This window comes from Microtus ochrogaster, linkage group LG2 (assembly GCF_000317375.1).
Source record: "Microtus ochrogaster isolate Prairie Vole_2 linkage group LG2, MicOch1.0, whole genome shotgun sequence".
Taxonomy (NCBI): Eukaryota; Metazoa; Chordata; class Mammalia; order Rodentia; family Cricetidae; genus Microtus; species Microtus ochrogaster.
Window position 1 is genome coordinate 5,727,164 of NC_022028.1, and position 14,677 is coordinate 5,741,840.

At 40.0% G+C, this 14,677-nt stretch overlaps 1 protein-coding gene across 4 annotated transcripts in view; it reads left to right on the forward strand.

Moving 5' to 3' along the window:
* The window catches only part of Ptchd4 (patched domain containing 4), a 194,430-nt gene that overhangs the window by 155,021 nt on the left and 24,732 nt on the right, over positions 1 to 14,677 (forward strand). The window lies entirely within an intron of this gene.

Here is a 14,677-nt window from a genome sequence, read left to right on the forward strand (position 1 = left end):
AAAAAATGGTTAGTGGTAAGGAGAGAATTTAGGGTCTCTTGGCTCTCCACATTGGGCACACAACTCACAGTAACATGCGTTCAAAGATGCCTCATTTGATTTATCTATGCCAATCTGGTTCAGAGTTTCACTTTGTTTCCGGCAGAATGTCAGTGACTTCAGTACCAGCTCACCACGAGAGTGCAAAGTCTCTTCCCCATCCACTGTGTGTCGTTCTTTGACCTCTCAGTAGAGTGGAAAGGGGTGAGACAGAAGAGAACAGAACACTGCTTCAATTTGGAGAAATAAAATGAGATTGGTTGACACCCAGACTGAAACAAGCTGAGCAGTGTGAAGAACACCTTTCTCTTAAAGGAACGAGGAAGTCATTTTCTTACAAGAAGAGCCAAGAAACAGTAACCCCAGTAGGAATTCACATGAAAGAAATTCGTGGAACATGTGCCACCAGGGTCCTCCATTAATGAAAAGCCTACTTTTGCTAAGTGGGAGGAAAGAAACCCACAGTCCCAGAGAAAAACCAAGCTAATTATTACATATTGGTGAAAGAATTATTTTCTCCAAATTGTGCTTGCTGAGTCTGAAATTTAGCTCACTGCTGGGCAAAAATACCCCCCCCCATTTTTTGAAATTTTACAGGACAGAGGTTTCCAAACCTATTCCAATGGATGATAAAATATGAGACTTTATGTACAGCCAAAGGATGTGCTCTAAAATTCTTGGTACATCCCTAACTGCAAAACCATGTAACTGTGTGTGAGACACTTTCCATACATATCATCTCTAACACAGTCAACATAAATATCTCAGTGTGAAATTTAATGCAGGGAATCAAGCATAAATATATGGTAGGAGCTAGGAGATGAAGGGCAGAAGAGAGTCTGGAGGAGTTCAAAGTGGGAAAGTTGGAATCCAGGGATGAGAGATTGATGTCACTGCTAAGCAGGAGCTGTGGACTTGTGTGTACCCACTATAACAACACTGGACATACTGTCCCAGCTGGTTCTGAATTTGCTTCCACGATGAAGGATGATACCATTGCTAATGCTCACACAACTATCAAGTTGATAGCCACTGGTGTGTTGCAAAATTCCTCCCAAATCATCAAAGAAGAAGAAAGCTTCTTTCCCCCCCTCGACTCTTGCCCATTCTTGCACTATTTCGTACATTCTCCTGTAGAACATAGCCTGGAGCCAGCTGCATGGAAGCATAGGAAATAGAGTTTCAAGACTGTCAGCTTCAGACAACACACAGCCAGGTACAGAGGAACGGGGACTGAGAACAAAGATAAATGACAAACATTCAAACTATTGATGTGACGTAGAAATCGTCTTCTGAGACTGTACAAAATAAGAGCAGACAGAGGCAAAGTGAGAACTGACAGGAAAGTCTTTATTCACCCCGAATCTAATGACAGCTAATAGAGGAGCATTGGAGAGTAATTTTACCTTGAGAATGACTTGTAAATTTGAAGATTATACCTGTTGGAAAATGCCCCAACTTTCAAGAATACATTTTTTTTTTTACTCTGTATTATGCTCCTGAAGCCAAGCCTGTTAGGGTTAGCACTTTTCACTACAGTGAACACAATTCTCAGATGTCAAATACAGTCTGATTTTCTCTATTCTGAAGTGATTAAACAGGGTGTATCTATAGACATTTAGTTACCTTGGGTTCACCTGTAAACTTTGACTTTTCTATAATGACTGATGTGAACACTTTTTAAAAAAAAACAAAGAAAGAAAGAAACAGGAGCTGGAGAGATGACTCAGCAGTTAAGAGCACCGACTGCTCTTCCAGAGGACCTGGATTTGACTCCCAGCACCCATATGACAGTACATAACTGCCTGTAACTCCAATATCAGGGAGTCTGACACCATCTTCTGACCTCCATGGATTTTACACATGCACATGGTATACATACAGACATGTAGGCAAAAAGCATATGACTTAAAATACAAATTAAAAAACCAAAGCACAAGAACAATCATATTAAATAATCATAAATAATAATCTTATGGATACTTTAATGATATACAAAGATACTACCAAATCCATTATTAGTAGCATCTTATCAAATCTGCACAGAAATCTGATGAGTTAGGTACTACTGATGAATATTCATTCGCAGATGGGCAGTAATGAAGGGCAGATACAAGCGCCTTGCACAAGAAGATAGTACTAGGAGGGGTTGGACTTAGAGCCCAGACAGATGTCAAGCTGAACTTTTACCAAATCTGAGTTGTAGAATTAATGCTAAATGAGTAAAGGTTAATGATGGGAACACAGACCAAGAGGCAGTTGGTCTAAGATGACTTACACAGAGATGTTTCCAGCTTCACGTGTGGTAGGCTAGGCATCTGCTACATATTACTAACATACTTCCTCTGAGGCAAACAAAATATTTAAATGTTTGCCTGCAATTCCAGCACGCATGATTCTGTAAAATCCGTTGTCTCTAAGTATCTCATATTTATTCCTTTTGGTGTTTAAACTGCCTCAGACCACATTACTAGAATCTCAGGTTGGCATTTCGTCTCCAGAATTCTTTTGAACGTCATTATTGAAAGGAGCATTAAGACTGTGTATTCCTGTGAATGAGTCATTCCAAACATAAATAGTGGTTTTAATTTTGGGAGCTGTGCATTCACACCCACAGTATACCAGGCCCCCTGCTAGGTGTTCCACATTTAATTTGTTCAGTACTCTTAAGAGGAAGGCTTCCGACTGAAGGAAGCACTGTGCCTTTTCTATGTTCGTCACTATTATTATGTCATTATTCACATATTGCAATCTTCTCAAACAGATCCTTAGCCACCTGCAGCTTAGATTCACTCTGAAGGAATAAGGTTATTAAAATGTATATTTGTTTCGTCGTTGAAGTCGATAAGAAGGATGAGATTGCCGAGGATGAATTTAGAGTCATGGCAAAATTAGGCCTGACCAAAAGCCTTGGTGAGTTAAATTTTCTGGTTTGGATAGAAACTATGGCATTTCTTCAGAATACTGGCAGAAGTCAGGGTGAGATACCCATAGCCATAGCATGGGTTATGTAAGCTGTAGAGTAATCTTACCCTTTGGTTCAGTGACACTAGAATAAAGGAAAATGACCTAGTTCTGCCTTTATTGTATACTCATTACATGCAAAAGGCAAGTCCCCCAATAGAGTGATACTATGTTGATGTTAACAAACTCATTTACTGAACTCAAAAGCAGAATCAGCTGCATCTTCTCAGAGGGTGGGGGGAACTAGCCACTGTCCCAGAAGCAGATCCTAAAGAGAAAAAAAAACCAAACTCCAAATCAAGCCTCATACCAAACAGGCATCTAGTAGAGGGTGAGATGGGAGTGTGAAGCTAAAATTAGTAGTGACTAGCTGTTTGCCCACTGCTTACCCCAATCATAGCAACTGGACCCTTGAGGTGTGTCATAAAATTTGATTCCCAGTCTCTTTACTAGAAGAGCCCTGTCAGGGCTCATCATGCAGTCCCTGGCCTACATATGTTTCCAATGGCATATGGTTCTCACATATTTTACTTAACTGTTATTATCTTAGTTATTAACTAAGGCCACTCTAGCATTAGAGATATTTTGCAGTGTTAATCCCAATCAGTTTCATGCATGAGTTATTAAATATTTGCCTATATAAACCCTCTCCATCTCTCCATCTCTCCATCTCTCAAACTGGTAAAAGAAAGAGTCAGCTTCAGATGAAGATAGGGAGTGCACACTCTGCTATAGCTACCACCACTCTCCACTCTCCTAGGTACAGGAAATCTGAAAGCCAGCTCCTATCATGCCATGTATTATTTCCAGAGTGATGTGGGAGGGTCTTCTGTTTTGTGTTGATTTCATTGGTTAATAACAAAACTGCTTTGCCCATTTGATAGGCCAGCCCATAGGTGGGTGGAGTAAACAGAACAGAATGCTGGGAAGAAGGGAAGTGGGTCAGATGCAAAGGAGCCAGCCACCAGGTCAGACATGCTGAATCTTTCCCGGTAAGCTACCACCTCGTGGTGCTACAGAGATTATTAGAAATGGGTTGATCAAGATGTGAGAGTTAGCCAATAAGAGGCTTAAACTAATGGGCCAGGCAGTGTTTAAATGAATACAATTTGTGTGTTGTTATTTTGGGGCATAAACTAGCCAGGCAGCCAGGAGCCAGGCTGCAGGAATGCAGTCCACTGTTCCTTCTATACCAGAGGCCTTATTACCTCCTGGAACACGTCGGGCAGCTCCCTGATTCATGGCATTTACCAACTTCTTTACTTATCACAGGCCATATTTCAAATACAATCTTCATCAAGATCTTTACTTACATCTTATTAAAGATGCTCTGAGCTGAGAATGGTGAAACAGGACTCTAACCTCAGCAACTCCCGAGGCTGAAATGGGAGAATCATCTGAGCTCCGAGGTTTAAGGCCAAACTAGGCGACACAGTGGGGCTCCATCTCAAACACGAAATAAGTAAAACAGAGTAGTCACCTAGCCCTACCCCCAGACACTTTGAATTCTCCCTTTCTGCCTAAGTTTCCTAACTCATCAACATATAATACAATATGCCTTCTAGTATTGTTCTCACTAGAATATGAAGTCCAACAGCAAAGGCACTCTCTGTTGTGATCCCTGCATTCTCCCCACTATGTAAAATCATGTCTAATTCATATTCTCAAGTCAGTGAATACAAGCCTACTAAAACAATGAATAAAAATGGTCTTCACTTACAAGTATTCCTAAAATAAAACATTAATATAAGCAGTTCAGTTACCTTCAGTATCTAAGAAAATGCTTCCCTTTTTGCCTGCAAAGACTGCTCCTCTTTGTAATCATGAAGAATGTTTGAGGGTCTGCAGGGTCTGTTCATTCTAGCTCAATGGCTGAGTTCTCCCTAGGCAGGTAGGAGCCCTGGGCTCTATCCGCAGTGAAGCAGATACAAAATGCTTAGGAGGTACATTTTGAAATGCATCTTCCCTCTTGAACTGTTCCTCTCTACTGGAAGGACAGACAAAGAGAGAGGAAAACCAAGTTGCAAGACTGAAAAATGTACTTTCTGTCCAAATATATGCACAGAAATTGTGTATGGGGACACTGGGCTCAAATGTTATGGGTATTCGTAAATGTACTGACAAGACCTCTCGCCCTGAGCTACAGGGATGCCAGGAAAATTCTTTTCAGTGAATCCCAGGGTAGCAATTCACTTTGTAATGTTAATTGGAATGGAGGGAATGAATATGTTTCTTCCTTGGCAATTCGGAACAAAGATAAACAACTGTTTTCTCGTATTCTCGGGTGTACAGAGCTTACCTATGAGCAAAGGAAATTGGCTCAGGACATATTTACAATGTCCCATAAGAAGAAAAAGGAACAAAAAGAAAGATTAGAATTTGAATTTGCTTCTGTGGAATCAAAAGAAAATTAATTGGTAGTTTTTAAATTGGCTTCTTTAAAAGAGAAAGGGAACCCTTAATCATCAAACTCCTCACTAGTATCTGCCATTTTTGTTTTAAAAAATTATTTTATTTTTATTCATGTATAGGAGTGTGTGTGTGTGTGTGTGTGTGTGTGTGTGTGTGTGTGTGTGTGTGTAGTTGCTCACTGAAGCCAGGAGAGGGCATCAGATCTCCTGGGGCTGCACTTAGAGGTGGTGTGAACCACCTGAGCTGAGTGCTGAGAAGACCAAACTCCACTCCTCAGCAAGAGCAGAAAGTGCTGTGAGCCTCTGGGCTCTCCCTCCTGCCCTAGCCATGGCTTTATCAACCTGCATATTCATCTGTGAGTTTCAAATCATTTGTATCAGGTCACCCTTCCCATGTGAGCTTCCTTCTCACCTCTACATGACCTGAAGTGTCTTGTTTACTAATGGCCAAGGCCTGTGTCCTGGGATTAATGTGTCTTTAAAATGTTTTAAATGCTTATTTCTTCCCTAAGTAGATGTCTTCTGCTACCCAGACTATAAATCTCTCAAAGTAGAAACAACAGAACCCCCTTCCCTCTAAGCATTCAGAACATGAATCACGCTGAGTAAATGCCGGTTCAACTTGATACTTCTTTTTGAAAATTTATGCTCATCAAGCATGGAAATGAGAGGGTTGCATTTTCACAGTGTTTAAAAGAGAACTTGCGTACAGCCCGTGCAGAGGACCGTGAGGACACTTACTCTGTTGTTTTTGTCCTAAGGTCACTGAACCTGTGTGTTACCACTGCCCTCAGTTACCAATGAAAGTCAGGATAGAAAAACAACACCTACTCTAACTTCAATGGCTCCTTGGGAAAATTGTCTTCTTGTTATTATTATTTATTGTTGTTATTATTATTAACTTTTGTGTGTGCCCGAGTGAGCACGTGTGCCAAGGTGAAGGTGTGGGCATCAGAAAAACTTCTGGAGTCTGTTTCCCCCTTTCTATGTGTTCCCCCTACTAAACTCACACCACCAAGCAGGCATGGCAACGCCTTTGACCCTCAGCCACCTCACCACCTTCTTCGTGTTGAATACTTTAGCTAATTAATCTCCATCTAGTTTTGAAAGGGCAGAGAGAGAGATAAAGACGGTAGCAGGAAGGTGGGGAGAAATCAGATGAATTTTGAAAATTTAGATCTGAGGACCACATTGCAAGAGTCCAAAGGAAAAAAAAAAGAGGAAGTGTGGTGTGGTGTGGTCATTGCCATCTGTGAAATATCATTGTGTCCAGGTCCTTCAGGCCTTGGTCCCTGTGCTTGCTGTACACATCTGCCACACAGCCTCTCTCCCTCTTCCCCACCTGACTCCTCTCGTGGGAAAGCTAAATTGGTTTAAATCATGTGGGAGTATTATAAACACTGTTTAGTGATGAGAATAAATTGGTTCAAATCACATAGGTACTTCGCTAAGTGCTGGCTGATGAGGAAGTTTGGATGTGCTGTAATTTATAAACAAAATGAAGGAGGTTGTCTGGAACATTAGAGTTTCTATGCTTAAGATCTTTGAAGTGAAAGGGAAGACTTTAAAATTTTTATCCTTATTTCACTTTATGTGTATGATAGGTTGTGCCTGTCTGTGTGTCTGTCTGTGTACCATATGCATGCCTGGTGCCCACAGAGACCAAGAGAGAGTATCATATCCTCTGGATCTGGAGTTGCAGATGGTTGTGAGTCACCAGCTATGTGGGTGTTGGGAACGGAACCAGGGTCCTCTGAAATAGCGGCCATCACTCTTAATCACTCAGCCTTCTTTCCATCCCAAGGAGAAGATTTTTAAACCATTCTATGAGAACAATGTTAGCAGGCTGCCAAAACCAGACAAGGCACAACAGGAAAGAAAACTACAAGCCAATACCGCTTCTCCAAAACCTAAATGTTTCATCAAAGTACCAGCCAAAAGAAATCCAGCAACATAGAAAAGTATTGTCTACTGTAACAAAGGGGCTTATGCTATATGCAAAAGTATCTACTATGGATTATGTTAAGATCTAAATTAATCAATACATCATATCAGTAGAGTAAAGGCCAAATACACAGTACTCTCTCCACACAAACAAAAGGCATTGGACTATTTCAGCCACCATTTATGATTTAAAAATGAAGCAAATTAAAAAGGCTACAAGCAAATAACAGAAGGGAACTTCTAGACCAGCGAGATGACTCAGCGTGATCCTGGCCCCTTCCACATCGTAGAAGGAGAAAACTAGCTCCCATAAGTCAAAGTGTTCTCTCTTCTGCATGTGACACACAGACACCCACACACCCAGAGAGGCGAACACACACGCACACACACAAACACACCTGCATACACTCTGCCCTTTCTAGTCTTCTTGGTCACACGTACACACACTATGCCTTGACCTAGACTTCTCTGTTGCTGTGTATCACAGCACCAACCAAGACAAACTCATGAAAGAAAGGACTTACTGCATCTTACAGGTTACACTTCCTCATAAAGAGATGCCAGTGCAGGAACTCAAGCCAAAGGCCTACATTCCACAGAGGAAGGCTACTTCCTGGCTTGACTTGCTCACAGACTCACATTTAGCTACCTTTCTTTTTTTAATTCCTTTTCTATTAATTTTATTGAGCTATGCATTTCTCTCTACTCCCCTTCAATCCCCTCCCATGGTCCTCATGCTCCCAATTTACTCAAGAGATCTTGTCTTTTTCTACTTCCCATGTAGATTAGATCCAATTACATCTATCTTAGAATCTTCATTGTTGTCTAAGTTCTCTGGGATTGTGAATTGTAGGCTGATTTTCTTTGCTTTATGTCTAAAAGCCACTTATCAGTGAGTACATATGATAATTGTCTTTCTGGGTCTGGGTTACCTCACTCAATATGTTTTCTAGATCCATACATTTTCCCACAAATTTCAAAATGTCATTTTTCTCTGCTGTGTAGTACTCTATTGCATAAATAGACCACATTTTCCTTATCCATTCTTTGGTCGAGGGCCATTTAGGTTGCTTCCAGGTTCTGGGTATAACAAACAATGCTGCTATGTCCTTGTGGTATGATTGAGCATCTTTTGGATCTATACACAAAAGTGGTATTACTGAGTCTTGAGGAAGATTGTTCCCTAATTTTCAGAGAAATCGCCATACTGATATCTCAATGGTTGTACCAATTTGCACTCCCACCAGCAATAGAGGAGTATTACCTTTATCCCACATCCTCTCCAGCATAAGTTGTCATCAGTGTTTTTGATATTGGCCATTCTTACAGGTGTAAGATGAAATGTCAGAATTGTTTTAATTTGCATTTTTGATGCCTAAGGATGTTGAGCATTTCCTTAAGTGTCATTCAGCCATTTTAGATTCCTCTGCTGAGAGATCTCTGTTTATATCTGTACTCCATTTTTATTGGATTATTTGTTCCTTTGATGACCAATTTCTTGAATTTTTGTATATTTTGGAGATCAGTCCTCTGTCAGATGTGGAGTTGGTGAAGATCTTTTCCCATTCTGAAGGCTGCCATTTTATCTTGTTGACTATGTCCTTTGCTTTACAAAAGTTTTTCAGTTTCAGAAGGTCCCATTTATTAATTGTTTTTCTCAGTGTCTCTGTTACTGAGGTTATATTTAAGAAGTGGTCTCCTATGCCAATGCGTTCAAGTGTACTTTCCACTTTCTCTTCTATGAGGTTCAGTGTGGCTGGCTTTATGTTGAAGTCTTTGCTCCATTTGGACTTGAGTTTTGTGCATGGTGATAGATATGGATATATATTCAATCTTCTATATGTTGATATCCAGTTATGCCAGAACCATTTGTTAAATATGCTTTCTTTTTTTTTCATTTTATATTTTTTGCTTCTTTACTTTCCTTACATAAGCCCAGGTCTACCTGCCTAAGGATGGCACCACCCATAGTAATCTGGGTCCTCCTACATCAAATAGTTATTAATAAAATAACTCAAAATCATGCCCACAGACCAGTCTGATGGTCTCCTCAGTTGAAGTTTCCTCTTGTCAAATGTGTCAAGTTGATAACGATAATGAGTCATCTCAACTCTACACATACACATAATTACAAAGGAAACTAAACATTTAAAAATGAATGCTGCAAATTGTGGTCACTGAAGCATGATGGTACTGACACAAAAGCAGACATATATCAATGGAATGGAAAGAAGACTTGGGTATAAAGTCCTTACATATTTAGTCAATTGACTTTGACAAAAATTTAAAAATTAAACATAAACAATCCAATGTGGAAAAGTAGTCCTTTCAACCGACCAACATTGCTGAAACAACTAGATAACCACATTAAAAAAGAAAAACTAAATTGGCCTTCTTGTTCAAACTCAAAAATAAAGCATTAAAATAAAATGGAATATTGAACATGAAGATGCAAACCTATAATCCCAACCACTGGGAAGTAAAGGCAGGAGAATTGGTGCAAGATCAAGGGCAGCCTAGTCTACATAGCGAGTTCCAGACTACCCAGGACTCCACAGCGAGACTTTGTCTCAAAATCCAAAATCCTGGTATTGACCTACATGTAAGAGCTAATACCATAAAACCAATGGAGCAGAAAAAGAGCAACTCATAATGACCTTAGCTGTGCCAAGTATTCTTAGAATTTTACAAAGAAAGAAAAAATGAGCAAATTGCATTTATCAAAATCAAAAATTTTTACATTTCAAAAGTTACCAGCCACCAAAATTAGAGAACATAGTTGCAGATCATATATATGCTCAGATATTAATGTGAGAATATACTCGCAGATGCTAGGCTATGTTTTAACCCCGAGCGATTTTATAGTCCAGTGATAGAGCGTCTACTTAGTATATGCAAGGCCCTTAGCTTAATCTCTAGAAAACAGATGACAGGCCACAAACAGACAGGCAGCATTGTATCTGGGCTATTAAAAAATTACAACCTAATAATAAAAAAGACAAATAATTCAGGGTCAACAGTGGGAAATGGACTCAGCTGGCTTTTTGTGCTTGACAATTTACCCATAAACTATTCTATCAGCTTGAGACTCCATGAATACTTCACCAACAACACTCCTGGGTTCTAGTGGGAAAACAAATCAGGACAGCCTCAGTTTGGCTGCTGTATATGGCAACAGATAGAATATTATGTGGGTGTCATCTGGGTTACAGTGAAGTCAGAACATGGTGGACCTGAATAAGGCACTAAGCTCCAACATCTAAAATATGGGATGTGGCAGAAAAGTTAGCACACAAGCATTCAGTTGCAAACAAATATCGTCAACTTTAAGGTAATTGATTTCTATTCTAAATATGGAAGAATATTCCAAACTTCAGATAGTACTGGGTCATGACATACCATTTGAGAGGATATAACATACATACATATACATGAGGGAAGACTGAAAGTATCCTCAGATTGTGTCATGATTTTATATGGCAAGTTCTTAGTTGTTACTTGTCTGTTCATTGGCTGGTTCCTATGAGAAGTGATCTGCTTTATTGGAGATTCTCATGGCAGCATTCAGAAGGCATCTCAGAAAGGGTCAAAGAGAAATAAATGTGATAAACTGCTGCTATACAGTTTAGAGCACTCAGAAGCACTCTGCTGTTTTCTAGGTTCTGTGTGTTGTTTTCAATCAATTATAGGTGAAAATGTGGACTGGGTTTAGTCTATCCTTTAACTGCTGAAAGCCCTGGAGTTCACACATGTTTGTAGGAATCTTTGATCCCTTTCCCAAACTATCTTGCGGTCATGGTTAAGGTCATCCTTCCCCGAGGTCCAGTTTGCTATCTTATAGGATGGCATGGTTTCCATCTGACTCTATTTTACTGTTTTGAATGAATCTCTTCCTAATATGAATGAATAAGACAGAGTCTGTGAGGATTATCAAAACAGAAAGAAGAAATAATACTTACCACAGGAGAATCTAGGAGGAGTTGTAGTGGGGTGACTATTCTCAAAATACACTGTATGCATGCATGCAATTCTTTAAAAATAAATAAAATAAAAATATTATGTGTTTGTTTTTAAAGTTCACTCTGAGAGCTTGATAATTATTCCGATGTGTTAATATAATTAACTATTTTGTCTGTGGATATGTTCAAGAATTGATGTCAGAAGTATACATTAGGGCCCTGGGAACATATGAATACTGACCCGTCAATAAAAATGCTGGCTAGTGTGAACTGAGCAGTTGATTACAATGTAGGAAGGGCAGTAACAAAGGTATTATGTGACTCCTATCAATTATTCTCATTAGTACCATAAGATAGAAGCTTGAATCTGTTTCTGCACATGGAACAAACTAAACACATGGTAGCTTCGTGTGAAGAGTAAATACACCTGGGACTGGAATCCGAGTTTAAACACTCCGATTTGAACTTGATATCCCTTTCCACACTGCTGTCTGCCCCCACCCCTTTTTTCCATCCTCTACCTTTGGAAATTAGCATGGAATACTTTCTCAAACATCTGCTGCCTCCAAACTCCCATTGCAACAAGGCCAGGGTAATCAGTGGACTTAGCTGCAGACCATGGTGGCAGACTTCAGAAAACTGTGTTGAGAAAGGGCCTTCTTTCAATGGACAAAGAAACCTGCACTTGTCAGAGGCACACCAGATGTCAATACTCCATCATTTTAAAGGACCTGCTGAACCCACAGGCTGTATTCTAGGAGTAAAGCTGGTTTGCTCTGGGAGCCAAAAAAAAAAAAGCTCAAAATCTGAAAAGTTCCCTTGAGGCTTGCCTCCTGCCAGAGAGCAGTTCTTTGCACTTTTTCTGTATAGTAGCACACGTGGAAATACCTAAATAGTTGAATGCAGCCAACTATAACCCATTGTTTATCATTATTTTCCACCACAACTAACTTCTAAAGACAAAAGAAAAAGATCTAAACAGAAAAACATCTAAACCTACTCCAGGCCTGGTTCAAATTCAACCTTCTGCCTTTGGAAATTAGCACCAAGCATTTTTTTCTTTTTTCTTTAATTTTTGTATTTATTCTCCATCCTGATTGACATTTCCCCTCCCTCTTTTCCTCCCATTCCCTCCTCTCACCTCTTCTCCTGCCCTTCAACCCTTTTCTCCTCCATTTCAGTTCAGAAAGGGACAGGTCTCCCAGAACAATCAATAAAACATGGTATGTTAAGGCGCGGTAAGATTAAGCGCCTCACCTTGTGTTTAGGCTGGTAAGGCAACCAAGTATCAGGAATAGGGTCCCAAGAGCCAGTCAAAGCATTAGGGATAGCCCCTGCTTCCATTGTTAGACAAGTCCCACAAAAAGACCAAGCTACACAACTCTCCCATATCTGTAGAGGGCCTAGGTTGATCCCATGCAGGCTCCCTGGTTGTTGGTTCAGACCCTTTGAGTTCCGATGAGCCCAGGTTAGTTGTTTCTGTGGGTTTTCTTGTGATGCCCTTGATTCTTCTGGTTCCTACAATCCTTCCTTCCTTGCTCCAGCAGAATTCCCCCTGCTCAGCGTAATGTTTGACTGTGGGTCTCTGCATTTGTTTCAATCAGTTGCTGGATTAAGGCTTTCTGATGACAATTGGGGTAGTCACCAGTCTGATCACAGGTTATATATCCTCTATTGATAGGAGTCTTAGCTGGGGTTATCCTTATAGATTCAGAGGAGTTTCCCTTGCATCGGGTTCCTATCTGATCCCCCAAAGCATGCCTCCTTCCAGCAATCTCCTTCAGTGCTCTGCCCGTCCACCCACCCCCAGCACCAAGTATTTCTTGGCACGTCTATTAATAAACTGACTTTGCAGTAAGTGTGGCTAAGAAATCAACTTGAGGACAGACCTCAAGAAGCTGGCAGAATGAGAGCCTTGTTGGTGAAAGGGAAGCTTGCCCTTGGCTGAGTGCACCCAGCGACTCCCACAGGTCACACATTTATCAGTAACAGCTAACATTCTGAAGAACACTATGTACCAGGTAAATTCGTACTATCCGAGTCATGGGTTACACTCCTCCTAACGCACCAACCTTTCAAAGGTCACTGCTCTTCTATGTCTCTACAGCTTAGCAAAGAGAACCACAAAATAGCTTGCTTGCCCAAGTCTCTACATCTGAGTGATCACAGTGAGAGAACGTAAACGGACAAAGCCATGTGCTAAACCCCCAAATTCTATTACCTCCTGATTGTTGGTGCACGGAAAAGTGGCAACTCCTCTGTGGATTGCCTTCCTTTTTCTAGAGACGGATACAAAAGGAGAGGACATGGGTCTACTGTACTTTAGAAAGACCCTCTCCAATAAAGTTAATTCATGCATGAAAGGAAAACCTAAAGGAAGTTCCAGTTCACTAGTTTAATGACCACTCAGATGACTTGAGGGGTGTCAGACATGAGCTTCCTGGTTAAATGAGTTTTCATGGGCAGCAGGCCATACTGTTCAAAGGTGATTACAACGATATACTCTTTCTTCATGAAGAAGAAATGTCATAAAACAAAACTAAACCAAAAAAAAAAAAAACCACTCTTGAATTACCCCAACATGCTTGTCCTCGGAAGCACAATACTTTTCTCGAACATCCATGCACAACTCTGAATATTTTCTCTCTTGAGTAATATATAATAGAAACTGAGACGGTGCCTAATTTAAATTTGCCAAGTAATATTTCTTTCATTTCAAATGCATTTTCTAATGATTAGATCAGACACTTTTAAGCACTCTATAGCTTTTGGTGTTACAGAAATTCTAAGTCATCATCCATTTTACTCTTTAGAGAATTAAAAAAAAATCCCCATAGCCAGCAATTAATGAACTGTTAAATTCAGACATATGGATGTGCTATGATTTTTAAATGGAGCAAATAGCAGTTATTAAACTTCAGAGTGATGGCATTTTCTGTGCATTCTTCATGGGAGGCACTCAGGAAATAACCTTCAAATGAATAACTTAAATTTTCTAATCAATTTCTGTACTTTAAATGTCATTAGCTCAATAAACGCTAGCATTATTTTAATTTTTCATTCGTCTAAGTTCTTTCTTATTTGCTATGGAAAATGATCCTTAGCTCTGGGTCTTGGCTTTCTAAAATGCATGTCTGTGTTTAGCTTGCAAATCCCCGATCTGTCCCTCTTAAACACTGTATGATTTTGAGTTTTCTGCCCACCTTAAATTTCTCCATCCACTTTTTTCCTAAAGCATTGAGTTTTGGTTCCAGTTGACTCCCAGTATCCTCCCATAATAACGTTCATGTGATGCCCATGTTCTTCTCAGATCTTACCTTTTTTTTATAGGCCCAGTTAGCACTCTCTTTTCAGTGAGAA